This window comes from Saimiri boliviensis, chromosome 13 (assembly GCF_048565385.1).
Source record: "Saimiri boliviensis isolate mSaiBol1 chromosome 13, mSaiBol1.pri, whole genome shotgun sequence".
In the NCBI taxonomy this organism is placed as follows: Eukaryota; Metazoa; Chordata; class Mammalia; order Primates; family Cebidae; genus Saimiri; species Saimiri boliviensis.
Genome location: NC_133461.1, coordinates 49322113 through 49335371, shown reverse-complemented (window position 1 = coordinate 49335371; position 13259 = coordinate 49322113). Strand labels below are relative to the sequence as shown.

General features: G+C 35.6%; 1 long non-coding RNA gene across 2 annotated transcripts in view; it reads left to right on the top strand.

The window, feature by feature from the left end:
• Nucleotides 1-13259, top strand: part of LOC141580937 (uncharacterized) — a 264632-nt gene that overhangs the window by 6219 nt on the left and 245154 nt on the right. For both annotated transcript variants that reach the window (XR_012513363.1, XR_012513362.1), the window contains exon 2: nucleotides 5225-5276. This is a non-coding gene — a long non-coding RNA (uncharacterized LOC141580937). The remainder of the gene's footprint in view (nucleotides 1-5224; nucleotides 5277-13259) is intronic.

Sequence of the window (13259 nt, the reverse complement as noted above, 5' to 3'; positions counted from 1 at the left end):
GTTGGACGGAGGTCCTCTGGGCTTTCCCAGGTAACATAGTGAGGGGATGTAAAGCAGGTCACAGATGACACATCAACACTAGACTTCTGTCTTTTTCAATGTACTTTCCTCTACATTACTTCCTGGAAGTTCTGAGACATCAATTTTACTTAGCCTTAACCACCATGGAGTCCAGGTTTCAGTCTACTAAACACCTAATCTGGTGAGCCACAACTATATATTCAAGTATCACACATTTTGAATCCAGAATGTCTGAAAAGTGCAATTATATTAATAAATGTGGCTTAATACAAGCCTTTTTTTTTTCTCCCTGGCCTAGGGTCCTTAAAATCCAGTCCTATCTTTCCTTGTCAAGTTTCTGAAAATATAAATTAGCAAAACCATTCAATTCTTTCTGTGTGTAAACTATCTCCTCCCAAGTCAGTCTTTGTACCCATCCTCCTGTGATTTGATTCTAGAAATGGGTCTGGCAGCAAGACAAGGTGATGGAGCAAATCTTGTGGAGAATCAGTAATACTAAGGAAGGTAAATGCTTGAAGTATGGCCCTTACAGATGCTTCAGATGGGTCAAGAAGGGTTTCTTCTACTTACAAGGAGGGTCAGTGAAATTTGGAGGTTCAAATCCATCAGGATCCACCCCAGAGTCTCCACTTTTTCTCAATAAATGCCTCACCTTTTAAATAAAATATCAAGAAAGACTATAAATTAAATGTGCTTTGTAATTCTGCAATTTGCAGCATCAGACTTTGAGTCTAGTTTTCAAATACATTGCTCTCATATTTGGCTATGAAAGTAAGATACATTTTAGGAAGTTCTTTTGCTTCTTATCTTGTCTTGAGCTCAAAATTTAGAACCCTGAGCTATTTAAGTCATCTTTGTTAGAAAGAAGTGGTGCAGTTAGAAATAGTCTAACTAGAGTCCTCATGGTTATTTATAATAGAATGTTTTATTATGGCAGGTCGCTCATGAATGGCTTAGTACTATTTCCTGGGTAATGAGTGAGTTCTTGATCAGTTCATTTAAGATATGATTGTCTGAAAGAGTCTAGCACCTCGCCCTTCTCTCTCTCTTTCTTGCTCCCATTCTTGCCATGTAGGGTGACTGCTCCCCTTTGCCTTCAGCTATGATTGTAACCTTCCTGAGGCCCTTACCAGAAACCAGGAAGCTGTTGTGCCATGCTTGCATACACTACAGAATTGTGAACCAATTAAACCTCTTTTCTTATAAATTACCCAGTTTCAGGTACTTCTTTATAGCAACACAAAAATGGTCTAAGCTGAAAATTGGTACTGAGGAATGGGGACATTGCTATCAAGAAACCTGAAAATGTGGAAGTGGTTTTGGATCTGAGTAACAAGCAGAGTTTGGAGATCTTAGAAGAAAATAGGAAGACGAGAGAGTTGGAACTTCTTAGAGACTTGTTAAGTGCTTGTGACCAAAACGCTGATAGAAATAAGAACAGTGAAGGCCAGGTTGACAAGACCCTCAGGTGGAAATGAGAAAGTTATTGGGAACTGGAGCAAAGGTCACTCTTGTTACTGATACAGGAGTTAAAAAGGAATTATTTAGGCAGATAGTGAAGGTAAGGAAGTTGTTGGTAAGGTTTTTCTTTTAATGAATAGCAGCCCCCAAATCATTTTCCTTTCTAACAAAGAGCAGCCTGTAAAATCGAGCTGCAGCCATTGACAAGCAAGCTGGAAGCTTTCATGGGTGAATGCTGGCAGTTGTACCAATAGGAAAAGACTACCTGGGACTAGGCATGTTGAAAATGGCAGCTCCATGTTCCCTTCTCTTTGCCAGCCACATGTACAGTAAGGTCAAGTGGAAATCCCATTGCCATAATTAGATTAGGGTTGGGCGGCCAGCCTTCCCTGTGTGCTATGTAAACGTCACACCTGGTCCAACCAATTTATGTAAATCAGACACTGCCTCCTCGAGCCTGACTAAAACATCTGGTGCATTCCAGCATGGGCCAATTTCCATTTTGGGCACCCCTCTCTCTCATAAGAGAGAGAGAGCTATTCTTCTTTCTCTTCCTTTTGCCTATTAAACCTCCACTCCTAAACTCTCTCCTTGCGTATGTCCTTAATCTTGGCGTGTGACAACAAACCCCAGGTATATACCCCAGACAATGATGTCTCTTCATTATGCCTTAGCAAAGAACTTGGCTGCATTGTGTTTACGTTCTAGAGACCTATGGACATTTACACTTAAAAATGATCAGTTGGGGTATCTGGCAGAAAAAGTTTCTAAGTAGCAAAGCATTCAAGAAGTAACGTGGGTGCTTTTAACAGCCTAGGATTAGGTAAGCAAGATTAGATAAGCAAGCCAAAAATGACAAATTTGGAACTTGTATTTCAAAGAGAAGAAGAGTGTAAATGTTTTGAAAATTTGCAGCCTGGCCAAGTGGCAGAGAAAGAAAAAGTGTTTCAGGAGAAAAATACAAGCAGGCTGTATAGCAGCCACTTGCTAGAGATTTGCATGACTAAAAAAGGGTTAAGTACTAATATCCAAGACAATGTGAAGAAGGCCTTGAAGGAATTTCAAAGATCTTTTAGGCAGCCCTTCCCATCACAGACCCAGAGGCCTAGGAGGAAAGAATGGTTTTATGGGAAAACCCAGAGTCCCACTGCCCTGTGCAGCCTCAGGACATTGCTCCCCAGATTCCAGCTGCTCCAATTACAGCTGTGGCTCAAAGAAGTCAGATACAGCTTGGACTGCCTCTCCAGAGAGTGAAAGCTGTAGGCTTCCTCAGTAACTTCCACATGGTGTTAAGCCTGAAGGTGCGCAGAGTGCAAAAGTGATGGAGGCTTGGCATCTTCTCCCCGGATTTCAGAGGCTGTATGAAAAAGCCTGGGTGCCCAGGCAGAAGCCTGTTGTGGGAGTATAGACCTAGAAGAGACACTCTACTAGGGCAATGCTGAGGGGACATGTGGAATTGGAGCCCCCACACACAGTCTCCATTGGGACACTGTTTAACAAAGAGTAGCCTGTAAAATTAAGCTGTTGACATTGACAAGCAAGCTGAAATGATAGAACCCAAGAATGATAGCACCATTGGCAGCTTGCAACCTCAGTGTAGAAAAGTTACAGACACTCATCTCTACCCTGTGACAGGAACCATGGGGCCTGAACCCTGTAAAGCCTCAGGGGTGTGCTGCCCAAGGCCTTGGGAGCTCACCCCTTGCACCAGTGTGCCCTGGATATGGGACATAGAGTCAGTGGAGATTATTTTGGACATTTAAGATTTAATGACATCCCTACTGAGTTCAAAAGACTTGCACGGGGCCTGTTGCCCCAGTTTTTTGGCTCACCTGTTGGGAGGTGGTTGGATCATGGGGGAAGATCCCTCATGAATTGTTTAGCACCATCCCTTGATAACAAGTGAATTCTTGCTTGGATAGTTCATGTGGGATCTAATTGTTTAAAAGTGTTTGACACCTCCCCCTTCTCTCTTTTGCTCCTGTTCTTTCCATGTGATTTGCCTACTTGTGCTCCCTCTTCCACCATAATTGTAAGTTTCTGGTGGTCCTTACCAGAAGCCATGTAGATGTTGGTGCTGTGCATGCACATCCTGCAGAACCTTGAGCCAATTAAACCTCTTTTCTTTATAAATTACCCAGTCTCATGTGTTTCTTTATAGCAACACAAAAACAGCATAGCATAGTGATTTTTACTGGAGGTCAACACAAAACTGAAATCTGCTAAAGAACACCTTTCTGCTCACCACTGACGTAAGAGCAGGAATATGACTTCTGCTTTCCCTTTTCCACCTTTCAAATATCTCACAAATGCCTCTCATTGGCAGAATACAATTTGGAATCCAATTAACAAGGGATTCTGAGAAATGCAATGTCCAGCCTTTGACAATATAGAAGGTCAAAGTAAGGAAGTGATCTTGGTTTGCACAGACAACATAGACAGCTATGTTAGGTGCAGGCAGCATAATGAACCTTTCTAACATAGATTGTGAATTTGATTTTTTAAATGACTTGGTTTAAAAAAAAGATTGTTAGGTATTTGTGTTTTTATTTATAATTGATACATAATTAGCATACATATTTATAGGTTTCAATGTAATATTTCAATACATATATTCATTGTGTAATAATCAAATCAGTTATTAGCATATCCATAATCTTAAACATTTGTCATTTCTTTATAATGAGAGTGTTCAGAAACCTCTTTTAACAATTTCAAAATATGCAATATAATATTGCTAACACTAGGCAACCTAGTGTGCAATAGAACAAAAGAATTTATTCTTCTGTCTTGCTGTAGCTTTGTACCCATTCCTCTCATCCTCCGATAACCACTATTCTATTCTGTACAGTACTTCTATGAGAACAACAGATATTTATGTATTTATATCTTTATTGATAATCTACACAGTAGATGTTGATAAAAAGTTTCTGTTTCAGCTAATGCCAAACAAGAACCACCACAGCCTGCGTGCATCCATTCTAAGACTGATTTTTGCTAAAATACTTTTGTGATAAGAAAACAAAAGCATAGAAAGAGTCATATCTTGGCTTCTTACAGTAATACAATAAACCAGAATAGTATATTACAAACAATAACCAAAAGCAAACATAATGTAATACAAATAAAATTTGTGAAAAGTTTAGTTATATCCTTAAGGAAAATAACTATATAATAGAATAAAGAATTAAATATTTGAATATTTGAAAAGAGAATAAGCCTTTGATATCCAAAATAAAATTTTTGTTGTTATTGTTTCTAATCAGTGAGATAAAGTCTCTGTTGGCTGGATGTAACCTGAAAGTAATTCAGTCAAAATCTTTCATGACTTAATTTTTCTTTCTTCCATCTCTAGGAAAAGCAAAATTGAAATATTTGTGTTGGTAGCAAAATTAAAATTACTTAATTATATCTTTCACAACTATTAACATTCCTAGTATGTATGGGTGTTTTGCCAGTTTATAATCTTTAAAACTATGTGACCTCTAACAATGTGTCAGGGAAAGTAGGTACCAGATAAATATTTGTTGAATTAATTAATACAAATGCAGACTATCAATTTATAGGATTTTAACGAGAAAGTGGTAAACAGGTATGCTAATACTCTTGAACACTGAACTAAAAATCAAGGAAAACACAGTTAATTTTAGCTGCTGTGGGTCATTTCATTGGGGGAATTTGGGAAAATTATATGTGCCTTATTGATTTTTCGTAATAATGAACTCTCTTGCCCTTGTTACAGAGACACCTGAGGTAACTGCTTTGGTTTGAGTTCTTTGGAGGAAACACGAGCTGTAAGTTACAATGAATATTGATTAAAATGCTAGTTTTTTTAGTAGTAAACAAACATATACTACCTTTATACATTAGTGATGTTTCACTGTTAACTATATCTGATTATACTACTATAAGGAAACATTTAGGCTACAACAAATTTCAAAGGCATGGACATTTTACATGGAAGACTGTTCCTGTATTCAACAAACCTTCCAGATTTTTGCATCCTGCCCATATACAAATAGTACTGTCAGCTCTAAGAATGATTTCTCTGTTCCAGAGTGGGCAGCTTTTTTACCCATCAGATAAAGAACAACCTTTCATTTCCAAGTGCCTTTTCTCTGTTACTTCTTTACCTCTTTGTATTGCCAAGATGTTCACAACAGAAAAATCTTTCCTGTTTACAAGGATCTTATCATGTGAATATATATTTTAAAGTCCTCAATAACCAGTTTAACAAAATTATTAAATAACTTTATACTGACTTCCATTATCACTTTTAAAGTTGTATTCAGAAAGGGAAGTTTCTGCCTCCCCAGTGTTCCAATTGGAAACCTGGTCATTTCCACAGGTTTTTTTGATTGCTTTTAGGGAAAAAAAAAAAAAAAAAAAAAGTCTTCAAGTGCCTCTCAATTACCCAAGTCTGAAACTATAATGTCATTATCTCACATAAAATTTAAATATGCAACATATCTAGATTTGTTCAGATATGAAGGGACATTGTTTCACTGCAGTAGCTTTATGGGACAATCTAAAGCTGAAGTCTGCTTAGGTGACTGAAGCTCGGAGGACACAAATAGGTAGCTGTTGTCCAAATTTTCTAGTAGAATGACAAACCAGGATGTTTTCTTCTGTCAAGGCACAACACATGCTGGGTCACTAATTCTTATCTCTTGGGAAATAGAAAATGTGCCCACTGACTCTACCCAGGTTTTGCATGAACAGGTCAGCCCATTTCCCTGCTTCAGTTAGGATGCATTGATTGAAAGTGCATTGGTTTAAATAATAAAGGGAATTTATTGAGCCATGTAACTAAAACATTCAGAGATGGAAGAGAATTCAGGCATATTCTTACTTCTCTCTGACACTTTTAGATCTTTCTCCTGCTGTGAGTTGGCTTTGTCCTTAGGTGGCTTTTATCATGAATGACAGCACCACCAGCACCGATGAAGGCTTTGGGTTTTCTTGCTTATGTTCATAGAAGAAAATGCCTGAAAGAGACCATTTTAGGACACATATTCACCTGTCCATATGGCTGTGAGAGATACAGATTGTTATTGGTGAAGACTAGTTCGGGTCCTATTCCAGGTAGTAGTTATAGCAGCAAAACCTCATGGCTACTCCCCAGCAGAGAAGGGAGAGGCAACCTCCTTGCCTGATAATTTTCAATCATGGAGGAACTTTGAAAAATAAAGTAAGAAACTGTGTCCTAAGTTTCCTCAAAGTCCTTAAGAATTTTCTCACAGAAACTTAGGTTACCTCTTGTTCAAGAGATCTTCCCTAACTTATCTTCATTTCCTCAGGTGCCTGCAGGCACAAAGCTCACATATACACATTTGGCCTACCAGAGTTTGGATTGGAATTTTCTCTGTGGTGTTAACAATGTTTCTTTGTTCCTTTCAAAAGCGCTGATTTGATCAACATATCAAATCCAAAATTCAGAGTTTAATCATGATCTTAAATCAGTTTTATTTACATGTCAAATATTTAATGATTATGACAAAAATCATAAGCAATGAAATCCTTTGGTGATTTCTGCCTGATTGTAGTTTCTTTAATTTTAATTCACATACTTCTTACAAAGGCTCTGGATGTGGCTATATGGAATTGTTATTTAGATCATACTGCCTGCTAGTTTAAGTAATCTACTTTACTTGGCTTAGATTGATTAGGTTTTAATTAATTGGTTTAAATAGGAACTTGAGATAGCCATTATCCCTAGCACTGATCTCGCTTTATGCAAACAAAATTACTATTACGACTTTCAAACATGACAATGTAAGCTTTTTCCTATGAGTATTAGAACTTTAAATATATATTCAAGTTTCTAACTAGCTGTTAATTTTAATGATATATAATATTCTTGAATCTTGCTTTAATGATATAATTGAAAATAAGGCATTTCTTTAAAATTGTCAGGAATCTTCTTTGCTAAATCTTGTGTTCAACAAATTTTCATAAAAGCATTTTGTTTGAGAAGGAAATTTGCTTGCTTAATGTTCTTTAGACATCCCAGAATGTTACTGGTCTGATTTTTCTCAACTTGTTCTTCATAGTGGCTATAAGTCAATATGACAGCACATATTACTGAAGGAAAAAGGCAAAAAAACAAAACAAAACAAAACAAAAAAAAACAAAAAAACCTAAGTCCACTAGTGCATTTTTAAGCTACAATCACATACAATAGAGATCAGACGAGTTTAATGTAGGCAAATGTAATCAGCCACAATCTAGGAAAGTTTATAATTTATCATAATCTCAGAGAGAAACAAAATCTAAGTCTAAAGATCATCATAACTGTAAGAGACATTAAGAAAAAATTAAAAGAAACAAACAAAATTCAAGAAATTTTGTTTTTTTAAAATAAATTATTTTGTATAAATTACAAAAAATTGTATTATTTCTTAGAAAAACAAATACATTAAAATTTGTGGCCACCAATATTCCTTTTCCCCTTGAATGTGACACCAAATATTATCAATAAATCTTTGATTCATTTAATCAATTATAATATTTTACACCCCACTTTTGCTTTTCATTTGTGTTATAATACATACATTTAAAGAAGTCAATCTAGAAATTAGCTTCAAATTTATTCATTGTTTTGTTTAATATTTATTTCTATTGATTCCATACCTTGGTAGGTTATTACTAGAGAAATATACAGTGTTATCAGTGAGAAAAGAAGAGACAGTGAATTTACTAATGAGACTGAAAAGAATCTTGTGCTTTTAATATTAATATTAATAACACACCCAGTTGTGTGATTCAACAGCCTGCAAATCACTTATTCAGCTGAAGGTCTGTTCAGTGAATTGTTCCCTGTGCCTGAAATTGTAGTATGTGTTACATATATGCACCCTTATTTAACCCTCACAAAAACACCCAGGAGGTGTTACCCACTACAGACTAGACAATAAAACTCATGAAATTTCCATAACAATTTGCGATTTCTTTCTGGTTATATTATGCTTTAAAAGTAGATTATCAGTTCAGCGTTTCCAGCCTTAATTTATGCTTAGTCATACCATCGGGTTTTTACTCATCCAGAGTAGATTTGTACACTAAGGTTAAGATCTGAGAATTGGATTGTGTAATATTTCATTGATTATATTATACTCATTTGTTCACATTTTAACATCTTTGAAATGAAGATTGTCTTATAATGGATGATAAGGAAGTGTTTGTCATAGTTTGATTATGATTAATTTTTCTTTTTCATGACGTTTAATGATGTGTTTTCAATGGACGGCTTTTTATATTAGATGAAATGTGGTTCTTTGCTCTTCAACGAAACTCAGTAAAATTAGTCAAAGCAGAGTAATCCTGATTCATTTCCAGCTTTGCTTCAGGCTGCCTAACAAACTGGGATGGGAATAAGGTGCTCTATTTAAAGCCGAGTGGTGTTTGGGAGTTACATCTCCCATTGCCACTGTCATTCCTTATCCCACCCCTTGGCCCAGTTCTAACAATAACATTTCTGTTTCTTCTTTAAATCTGCCTTTGGATAATTTTAAAACGATGTTAATTTTATTATGATTTCAAGTTATCTATATTCTCTTCCTCCCACCTTTTTTTTTTCAGTTATGTTAATCAAAATTTCAGTCTTTTTTTATTAAGGCCTTTTCCATAATTCCTTTAAAATTGAAATAAAAATAGGACATTTTTTGTCTATGCTCTTTACATAAATATATATGTAGAATTTGAGTGATTATAATATAAACTGTCTATTCTTGTCGCTTCCTTGTTATTGTCCATTTATATATAAGGATATCAGAAATTTTCTGTTATCTAAATCCCCACTGTTACTGAATGGCTTAACAAGATATTAAAATTAATGCATTTTTTATTGCTTTGTAAAACACTACCCATTTTGAAGCCTTAACAAAGCCCTACTGATCTCCTTTAGGCCTTCTAAAAAGTATTTATCAGTGCCTCCAGAAGAAACTGATCTCTCTGTCCTTAGGGTATCTTTATAGGTTACGTTGTAAGGTTTCCTCTTACATTAAATGGGAGGTAATACACCTATCTCACTTATAAGACAAAGTTGCTAATACATATGAAGCTTATATGTCTAGCACCTATGTGCTCATAAATATCTGCCATTTTTAGAAGCCATTTGATATATATCATAAACTGCCATTTTAATTTCTTTTTTGGTATTTTACAAATTACAAATTCCTAGAAGACAGATTATGTTGTATGCATTTTAGAAACCCTTTTAATGCCTAAAATATTGCCTTATGTATTCTGAAAAATCTCATTTATTTAGTTGGTGAACAAAACTTCCCATTTGTGCCCATCCTAATTGGGTCTGTAACCATTACCCAATACCTGTGGGAACCAGGGGGCATAGATCTCCCTATTTAAGTTGGGTATAGTGGAAATAACAGAGGTTTTGGACCAAGACAGGCCTAAATTTAAATCCCAACTGCCTTCTACTCTGACAATGGGAGTCACTTGGTACTCTCTGAGCCTCCATTTCTGCTTCTGCAAAAAGTAACATTTACTGTATGTGGTTTTGGTGACAATTAAATTATACAATGTATGTACAAAATCTAGAATAATGCCTGAGATATAATAGACTTTCCATAAGTATTAGCTACTGGTAATTATTAATGTTGCCATTGGAAACATTATTATTCCTGTGACCCATTATTTAATACCATTACATCTCAATTTTTTAATCTATAAATGGGACCAACATTGATTTATACATATGAATAAAAAGTGGATTAAATTATATATATGAAGCTCTTATGTAAGTATCTTCATGGAGTAGGTGTTCCATAAGTGACTTTTTATTTCTCCCACCCTTTTTTTTTTACATCACATTCCTTGATATAACAAAGGAGTAATTTCCTTGTTCTTTCAAAAGAGATATTTCCAAAAGTTCTCCAGAACTTGAGTGTGTTCTGCTGTTGTGGAAACTTTAGCAAAACAAAAGGTTAAGGGCTTTGGGTCATTAGGTTAGAAAAGTTATGGGGACATTGGGAATAACCTTCACCCATCTCCCATCACTATTACCATACAGTATTCTTTAATTTTCCACGAGCATCTCCAGTCTTATGTTTTCAATGGTATAGCAAGAGCTAGTCCTTCAGCTCTTACAAATACTATTTCTGAAGAATACTATCCCATTACAAAGTTTCTGTATTTGTTCCCCAAGTGTTTTTCAGAATTGTGGTTTCTTGTCTAAACAAAGTGAAAAGATCCTAAAGCAAAAGCAGAAACAGAGTGATGGGGCCAGATTCTCTTTACCTCCTGAAGGAGAAGTTCTAGGAAAAGTCCCCGGTTCTGTGTTTCTATAATATTCCCCAAATAAAATGAGAAATCTTATGTAGTTCTGTAAACTTGCAGTCAGGCAGGTTATATAGAATGGAATTTTACAGTGAAAGCATAATTTGTCTGTACATTGTTATTATTATCTATTTATTAAAAGATCAGGATTTAGAGCACAATTTTCATACCTGCCAGTTTCACCATGAAGCTGTGAGCAATACTGACAGTCGGATTACTTTTGTGCTTATTTATTTACTGACTGAAATCATGGCAATTTAAGAAGATGTGTAAGCACTGAGGTACCTGTAAATTGATTGGGGTTGGTAGCAGTCGACATTCAGGAACAGGTTTGTGGAAGTGTCTTTGGAGACTACCTGGCAGGATCGTTGAAAACTTTTGATGTTTTACATCCCACACTTGTCCTAAGAACCACAATGTATGACGCACATGCACAGTAATAGCTCTAACTGGGACCAAAGCACCAGTAAATTTCTTTTCTGTTCTCTGCTTTAGAGAGAAAGAATCAAGGCACAATGAAATAAGCCAATATCTGGTCAGTTTAGATTCAGTGTTCAATATACTACAGCTTATTACCTCAACAATGATTCATAGTGACCCTGAAGCACTGCAGAGTCATCAATCATAGGATAAATATTAAATTAGCTTTAGTATACTGTACTTAGCAAGGCTGTGAAGTGGACTAATATATTTTGCAAAGATCTTTTTCAGCCACTTAGGTTGAAACAAAACAATTTTTTTTTCTATTTAACTTCTCAGTTATCCAGAAAATTCTATTTATGAGAAGTTAACAGAGGTTTACTTACATAAAATACCACCTAAAATGGGTCCTGTTGAGATTTGTATTAGCTGCTATAATACACATTGTAAAATGTAAAGAACATGCCCAAGATGGGCTCACCTTGAAACATTTATTTTGATGCCTCAAAGTCACAATTGCACACTTAAGAGAACGAGAATCACTTTAGGCCAGGAGTTGGAGACCAGCTTGCAACATGGTGAAACCCCATCTCTACTAAAAATACCAAAAATTCAGCCAGGCATGGTGGTGTGCACCTGTAATCCCAGCTACTTAAGAGGCCGAGGCAGGAGAATAGCTTGAACCCAGGAGGCAGAGGTTGCAGTGAGCTGAGATCTTGCCATTGCACTCCAGCCTGGGCATCAAAGCGAGACTTCATCTCAAAAAAAAAAAAAAGAAAAGAAAAGAAAGAAAGAAAGAAAGTGTCAATTATCCAAATCCTACATCAGTGATGCTAATGTCATAGTAAGAGGCGTCATTAGAGAAAAAGGTAACCCCAGACCCCCATGAACCCTTGCAGAGAGATTATAATTAATCACTCCCATGTCTCCCAATCTTGCATTTGCAGTTCCTGACTTAAGTGGAATGTGCCTACTATTTGTCTTCATTACTGGCCAGCAACATTAATAAAAATCAGCTTAAGATCTGAGCATGGAATCACTTCCTATAGATTCCAATTTAATTTAGAACTGCCTACATTGAAGGAAACATCCTTTGTCTGTCTTTGAGAAATGAGTTGATTTTTCTGTGATACCCAGCTACAGCAATAAACAAAGATGATGCAGACAGGAAGGTCCACAGCCACTTCTTCCATTGATTACCTCCAGACATTAATTTTCAGTCTAATTGCTTTGGTTGGCACTTTCACCTCAGCGGTACTTACATATGCCTACAGATGTGTTTGATCCCAACTCTTGGGTGTTGAATTATTTAATACCCAATCAGCTTTAGAAATGTCCCTCATACCCTATTCAGAATTTCTGGAAAGAAATAGATATAATGTGATATTTAATAAAATGAAACTTTAAACCACAGACCTTTTTAATAGTTTACTATCTTTGCAATCCTGAATTGTTTTCCTTGTTTATGAAACAATTGTTTTAGTAAGAACAGAATCACAAAACACTTCCACATTCCATTGAATTAAAAAAGTATTAGTACATATTATGCATAAAAGATGATAAAAATATATTTGTTTCATCATAAAAGTTATGGCATTGCATTTTTTTCTATTTAGTCACATTTTTATGATTCTTTAATTTTTAACTGTTATTTTATGAATTTTAAAAACAATGCATATCATCATTTAAAAAATAAATGCACAATTTCATCTAAAACTGAATATACAACACTGGCTAGCTCTTTAAGCATTGTGCAGGAATGGGTCTCAGGCTGCTCTTTATGTTAAATATATCAAATTACACAACCATATTAACTGTGCAGATGCCATCTTCTCAGCTTCTTTATTCTCCCCTCAAACTATTTAATGTTGGTTTAATGGTAACATCAATTGTTAGTTTTAATTTCTGTATTTAATTGTGACATGACACATATCCACTCCATGTTTTCTTTAAAAAGGAAAGCACACAATCTTGGTTGCTGGGCCAGTTCTTATGAATCAACTTGAAACCACCTTTTCCCCTTTCATAATGACTACTTATTTTAACTGACATGTCAACTA